Raw genomic sequence first — 7,869 nt, 5'->3', positions numbered from 1 at the left:
GCGGAGTTTCGTAGCTTTAGCTCAAAAACATAAAGCAACATAATGTGGAGGCAGAGGCACTGTTCACTGCTCTGTGTACAATTAACTGAAAATAAATATATATGCAAATGAGATGTTCAAATCATTTTTTTGGCTTCAAAACAATAAATATAACAAAAAGCTCTTGTACATCTGCTTGTTTTTCCTCATTTCAGATTCATTTTAAAGCCGAGATTAATCATGAACGAGCCGGATGTGTAATGAGTCGGTTACAGATCAGTTGCTGATGTACTGCTAATACGGATCACTACGAGCTTTTTCACATCAGGAAGAGTGATGGCTGAAAAAGTCTGCAGCATTTTCCAGGTGCTGAAACTTGAGAATGTTTTATTCAGCTGCTTGAAGTCTGAGCTATAACTCTACAGACGTGCAGAATTCGGCTCCTACCGATTTACCGGAATGGTCAAGAGTGTCCTGTTTTTCACTATAATGAGCTCTCATGAGATTTTAAGCTCCAGTATTAGCATTGGAGGACTGGAGTTAGCTTGCATTGCATACACTTTTATGAAGGTCGTTTATCAAAATCATTTCCTCACCTGGCTCTGTAAGTGATAAAAATGTATCTGCTTGATTCATTATGACTTCCTTGACACATCTGTCCAGGAGCAACATTGCTAATCTCTTTTAAAAAATCATGGAAAAGCTCCGCCAATGTTTTTTCTGGTTTTATTGTGTTCCTTGTTTTGAAACGCAACATGTTTTTTTTTTTTTTTTGTATTCACTGAAAAATGATCTGTCTGTGCTGGGCATGTTTTATTTCCCCATTCCAAACAGCTGAAATGGGGACGGAGTAAAGGCGTGTTCAGGGCGTGTCTATAAACAGAGGCATTGAGTAAACACAATTTATTTTTCTCTCAGCCACATAACACATATTGTGTTATTTTATCAAAATGTACCTTTAATGTTTCCCGTTAATCTTGTAGTACAGCATTCGCTAACTTTAGAATGAAATATTGAGAAAATAACAGCGTCTCACCCTCTCTGCTCTACTGCAGAATATATCGCTGATTGCTTTTACAGTAGTGTAGCCATCTGTGTTGTGGGTCTGGGGTATTTTTCTTGTTCTCATGGCATGTCAAATGTGTCAAAGCTGTTTTAGAGACTGTGAACACATTCTGTGATGAAATATTAACCAGACTTTTCCCAGGTGGCCTCACGTGGATTGAAGGGGAATGCACAGTGTGTGTGTGTGTGTGTGTGTGTGTGTGTGTGTGTGTGTGTGTGTGTGTGAGAGTGTGTCTGCTAGATTGAGTAAAGGCTGCAGTTTGGATGTGAATGATTTGCTTTCTCTCATGTCCTTGCTGTGGTCTACAGTGGATATAAAAAGTCAACACATCCCGTTAAAATGGCAGGTTTTTGTGGTGTGAGAAAGATAAATGGGGTCAGAACTTTTCCCAGCACCAATGTGGAACTTCACGGAATATTTTCCCATTCTTTCTTGCATTCTAAACATTAGATCCATCAAATTATAAGGCCGTCTCCTGTGCACAGCCCACTTCAGGTCACCTCGCAGATTTTCAGTTGGATTCAGGTCTCGGCTCGGATCAGGAAATGATTTGGATGTACGATTTGGACATTGTTGGCATGTTTTTACCCTTCTACGGTTTGTATTTGTAACAGTAGCAAACCCACAAGCTGTATTAATAATATTCAAATATTTAATATTACATCGGACATGTTTTGTGGTTGTTTTACTGGGGCGATGCTATTGGTCCTCCTTTATATCTGTCTCTAAATATTTTTAAGCAATGAGAAGTTTTAAAGGGGCTTGTGACTCGTTGGACTATTGGATCCTCAAACCGTCAGTAAACCTCATAGCTCCACCCCCTCCTCCATCTTGAATGAACTGCTGCGCACACCATAGACACTCACAAACACTGATCTTAATAAAGATAAATAAAGAACTGCTTGTTTGAATAAGTACAGCGTTTTCATTACTCAAGAGAAACACTATGTCCCATAAAATGCGTTTGATATAATATAATACATTTTAAATTAATAATCAAGTGGATATTTCATGCGCAGCTGCTTAGTTCGCTTAAGCCTTGGGCCGGCTCTGCAGAGCGGTATCAGACTGATAAAAACAAGATGATTGGATGGAGAAGTTAGTGTTTATTCTCCGCTCATCTGTTCAGGTAAAAATGTAAAAAAAAAAAAAAAAAAATTTAAATCATTGAAATGTCATTGTAAGAAAAGCTTCCTTTTCTGTTAGTCCTATGCTAATCCAGTTTAAAGTAAAATGTGCACAGAACGTCTGCATGGTTTCTCCAGCAGGCTTCAAAAGAGCAGCAGGAGATTAACAGAACCACTCACCGAGGACAAATTGTCCTTTTCCTCACCTCCGTCCAGAGCGATAGGACGCCTTTAACAGTCTTATTCCATTCCCAAGAGTTTGGAAACAAATCCAAACAAATCCTCTAAATAGATCTGATGTCATGATGAAACACATCTCCGTGGCGTGTCAGGGGTCGTGACTGCACCACAGCATGAGTCAGATTTCGAGAAAAACTTTCTGAAAGCTACTTTTCTTCCCATAAAACCTCGTCACTCATTCAGATGAATTGGTGGAAAACTTTCTGAAGTCACGCACACAGGGTGCACTTACCACCTACCTGCAGCTTCTGCGGCAGATAAACGCATTTGCTGAGGTCTATTCATAACTTCCAGGAACAGATGTGCACGGCGGGTATAACCCGGGGAGCACAACGCACCAAATGCTTATTGTTGAGGCCAACTTCTCCTGTGAGAATTCGGCGCTCTCATCTGCACACGAGCACCGTGCTGAATTTATAAACAGAAGCTTGTCGTTTAGAGCATCCTGAACGAGCGAACGCTCCAACGATCTCGGACACCCACACGGCACCGTTCTCCAGCAGAGCCGCGAGGCTTTATTAGCAGTCAGTAATAAGCATTCAGTCAATCATTTCAGCATTGTTTCTGTTAAAAGCATGGTGCATTCAGCTCTGTTTAACTCTGTGGAGGTAAACACCGTCATTCAGTTCACTTTTATTTATACAGCACTTTCAACGAGACGTCGTCTCTAACGGCCGTCCAGAGGTGACCGCGGCGCACTGCTGTTCCAGGTTAATGATTGTACGATGATATCTCACCCAGAGCATTTAGATACCGAGCCATGTCTAATCTGATTACATTTTTAGTGTGCTTTAACATTTATTAATCTGTCTAAATCAAAGTCTGAGTCGGAGTGAATTTGATTCTTTTCGGTTGCTGTTTGATTTGCGTGCAATTGAACGAGCAATACCCTGAGGTGTGTGTGTGTGTGTGTGTGTGTGTGTGTGTGTGTGTGTAGAGCAAATCTATAACAAGTGTGCTAAGAAATCACAAAAATCCCTATATAATTCTATAACTAACTAGTTTAACCCTTTCATGCACGGTGTCCACACTCAACTGGTTTTAGGAAATTATGAGATATAAATCACCTCTAAATCTAATTTAACACTAATCATTATCCTGAGTTCCATTTGTCATTCTCAATGAAATATTCAGAATATCTTAATGTTCTGCACAACATTCCAAATTAAAAGTATGTGAACACTTGCACCCATATGTGCCATTGATTTAATCCCCTTATAAATACTCTTCTGGGGAGGCTTTCCATTAGATATTGGGGCGTGGCCGTGGGGATTAGTGAGTGTGATTTGGGGATTTTGGGGCGTGGCTGTGGGGATTAGTGAGTGTGATTTGGGGATTTTGGGGTGTGGCCGTGGGGATTAGTGAGAGTGATTTTGGGGATTTTGGGGCGTGGCTGAGGGGATGAGTGAGTGTGATTTTGGGGCGTGGCCGTGGGGATTAGTGAGTGTGATTTGGGGGATTTTGGGGCGTGGCCATGGGGATTAGTGAGAGTGATTTTGGGGATTTTGGGGTGTGGCTGAGGGGATTAGTGAGTGTGATTTTGGGGCGTGGTCGTGGGGATTAATGAGTGTGATTTGGGGATTGTGGGGCGTGGCCATGGGGATTTGTGAGTGTGATTTGGGGATTTGGGGGCGTGGCTGTGTGGATTAGTGAGTGTGATTTTGGGGCGTGGCCATGGGGATTAGTGAGTGTGATTTGGGGGATTTTGGGGCGTGGCCGTGGGGATTTGTGAGTGTGATTTGGGGATTTGGGGGCGTGGCTGTGTGGATTTGTGAGTGTGATTTGGGGATTTTGGGGCGTGGCCGTGGGGATTAGTGAGTGTGATTTGGGGATTTTGGGGTGTGGCTGAGGGGATTAGTGAGTGTGATTTTGGGGTGTGGTCGTGGGGATTAATGAGTGTGATTTGGGGATTTTGGGGCGTGGCTGTGGGGATTTATGAGTGTGATTTGGGGTTTTGGGGAGTGGCTGAGGGGATTAGTGAGTGTGATTTTGGGGCGTGGTCGTGGGGATTAATGAGTGTGATTTGGGGATTTTGGGGCGTGGCTGTGGGGATTTATGAGTGTGATTTGGGGATTTGGGGGCGTGGCCGTGGGGATGAGTGAGTGTGATTTTGGGGCGTGGCCGTGGGGATTTGTGAGTGTGATTTGGGGATTTTAGGGCGTGGCTGTTGGGATTTTGGGGCGTGGCCGTGGGGATTTGTGTTCATTCAGCTACGAGAGTGTTAGTGAGGTTGAGGTCAGTCGCTGATGTTGATGTAAGGAGACTCCAGTTCCAGTTCATCCCAAAGGTGACGAGTCAGCGGGGTTGAGGTCAGGGCTCTGTGCAGGAACTCGAGTTCTTCTACCTTCTTCCAACCTTCACACACCACGTCTCCATGGAGCGCGCATGTTTGTGCTCTGTGTGTCTCGCTGGAACAGTGCTCGAGGTCTCTCAGTTCCGGTGAAGGGAAACTCTAACGCTACAGCGTACAGAAACGTTCTATACAACTGTGTGATTCTGAGTTCGTGGGAAGAAGCACATATGAGTGTGACGGTCAGGGGTGCACATACTTTTGGCTGTATAGTGTATGTACACACACATACACACATAAAATTGAATGCTCCTTAAATTAAACGCGCCTCGTTCTTTTTCTACACACTGAATATTCTTAAGGATTCCGACGCATGTGGCACGACCTGATGATGCCCCCATTACGCTGGTTACTGCCCCCTCACCATTTAGCTCATTCACTCAAACTGAAGGTGAAAACTGGCACTAAATCATGGTTATTGCCCTAACAACACTTTTAGGTTGATGTCAGGATAATTTCAAAGGTTAGCTGGACACAACAGGAAGAGAGCACTACATTAAATATTTAAAATGCTTAATACCTGCCCCAGGAGGGCAATAAGAACTCGCCCAGGGCTACAAATACAAGCAGCAGCACCTGATTATGAAAAAGTACGACTGGATGTCAGTGATGTTAATCTGGGTTAAACAATCGCTTCTCTTCTCTTCCATCGTGCGGAGATACTGTTAGCACCCTGAAGCTGATTATTTTCTGTAACAGCACCACGCGGAGTGTTTATCTCCTCTCACGCCACAGCGACCTACTAATGATGCAAATTTGATTGATTAATGAACACCATGTCGAACTTTTTATCCATTTATAGTTACATTTACTGTAATGCAGTGTCAGTGAGACAAACGAGTTCCTGTTGTCACTTACGCTATAGCAGCTATAAACACTCATCCCCTCACCATTCCCTCTCTCTATTCTCTCTCTTCAAGTTAATAAGACTGCAGTTAATACACGAGTAAAAGTACATTAAACATTAAAAAACAAAATAATAAGCATTTTCATTAAAGTAGTAGCCTCAGGGCAATTTATGAAAATATAACACCTTAAAAACTGCATTTAAAATAAGTTTTGGAATGGAATTAATATCGTACCTGTAAGAACCGTTCAAATGTATTTCACAGCGTATGTAAAAAATGTCATTTTATTATTATAGGAATTGTTTGTAATAGACTGCGAAAAAAAAACAAACCGTGAAAATTCACAGTAATGCGTTTAACTAATAATAATAATAATTATTATATATATATATATATATATATATATATATATATATATATATATATATATATATATATAATTCTATTTAAAGTATGATGAAGGTTCATGTGCTAGCATGTTAGATTAATATATTTATTTATAATATATTTTAATATATTTTTAAGTACATAAATATGTGTAGACCATGGTCTGTCTGAGTACTCGATCCTCATTGGCTGTTAAAAGGTGTGCGTTAAAACCGTGTATACCACAGATAGCATGTATTTATGGCAATGTTTATTTTAATTTAAAATTTGAAAAATTTTTGGTTTATTTTTTGACAAATTTGTTATCTCGGTACTGTAGTAGTTTGTGTAGTTGTGAAATGCGACCTGCGTTTTGTCTTTAACCCTCTTCCGTACTATAAGCTCTGCAAAAAAAACAACAAAAAAAACCCCACCAGTAGCACAAACATGTGTAAAAGCTTTGTTTTGTTAAGATGTCGGATTTAAGCAGCGGGACAGCGCGGCTGAAACACGCTGTATTCCGTTTTAAACCCGGTTCTGTGATTGTAGATGAGTTCACCGTGTTCTCTCTCTATCGATTCCTCTTCAGGAGGTAAGAAACACAATCTCAGATGGAAGAGAGGAACAGTTTCTGTGAGCAAAGTTCAGCACCACACATCTCCAGCTGCTCTGAGTGGAACGTGCTGAGAGAACCGACAACAGCAGAACGCATCAGAACGCCGCTTCACCTGAAAGCGAGTTGTGCGAACTTTCACTTCCCTGCACACGCAATGAATATATATATGAGGAGGTGGTGGGAAATGCATCAAATGTCACTGCTGTTGAATTTGACTTTATCCAATGTCTAAAACGAGTGGGATTTCCTCACACACTGAACATCACGCTGTGATCAAGTTGTTATAGATGAGGTGAGGAAGGAACCGCAGCTTTCAGTGGAACCGGAATGAAATATTTATATTTTCCCTCCTTTTCACTTACTTTGGAATTTACTAAAATACCAAAATTTTGATTCCATGTGAAGTGTTTTTTTTTCACTGTTTATTACCGTTTTCTGTGTGTCCGCTAATGCTAATGCCGCTATTAGCATTTACTGCAGCACAAATACACACATCTCGAAGATGGATGCCGGACTATAAAATTCTGTTTACACCAATCGTCTTTATCGTCGATGCTAATGCTCAGGTTTATTTCTGTGAAAGTACAACACACACTCGCGATTGCGAGAGGACAGACACTCATAAAATCTTACACTTCCTCAAACCAAAAGACTCCAAACTCGTCCTAGCTATCATTAATCCTGAGGTGAAATATTACACACAAACGGGGTATACAGTAGGTGTGTGTGTGTGTGTGTGTGTGTGTGTGTGTGTGTGTGTGTGTGTTAGGGTGGTCCAGAATCCATAGCAGACATTATGAGATTAATCACAGTGACAGCACTGATGAATGGAAACCTCTTCAGAGGCCCAGCATGCTTTGCTGCAGCCACACAGAGACCATCATTAATTATCATTCACCGCCGGAGATCCGTCATCACTCTGCCGACTTTTCTACACAAGTTTCAAGGCCAGCCTCCTGATTACACACGCTCCGATATCTGCTTATTTCAACCTGTTCTGACATTTTTTTCTTACTGATGCGAAAGCATGAGACAAGATGTTATTTAAACCGTTATTTATTAACACCGCAAATATGCGGAAGAAGAAGGTTAACCAAGGGTTTAGGAATGTACAGTGTGAAACATCAGATTAGGAATATCCAGGATTAATTCTTAACCCCGGGTAAAGTATGAGAAGTGTGAATTGTGTAACAGGATAACCCTGGATTCCATTTACCAGGGGTTTACAATGACCCAGGGTTAAAGATTTCAAGTGTGAAAAGTCATCTTTATGGTGT

This window comes from Ictalurus punctatus, chromosome 13 (genome assembly GCF_001660625.3).
Source record: "Ictalurus punctatus breed USDA103 chromosome 13, Coco_2.0, whole genome shotgun sequence".
NCBI classification, from domain to species: domain Eukaryota; kingdom Metazoa; phylum Chordata; class Actinopteri; order Siluriformes; family Ictaluridae; genus Ictalurus; species Ictalurus punctatus.
The sequence above is the reverse complement of the archived record's forward strand: the minus strand, read 5'-3'. Positions refer to the sequence as shown.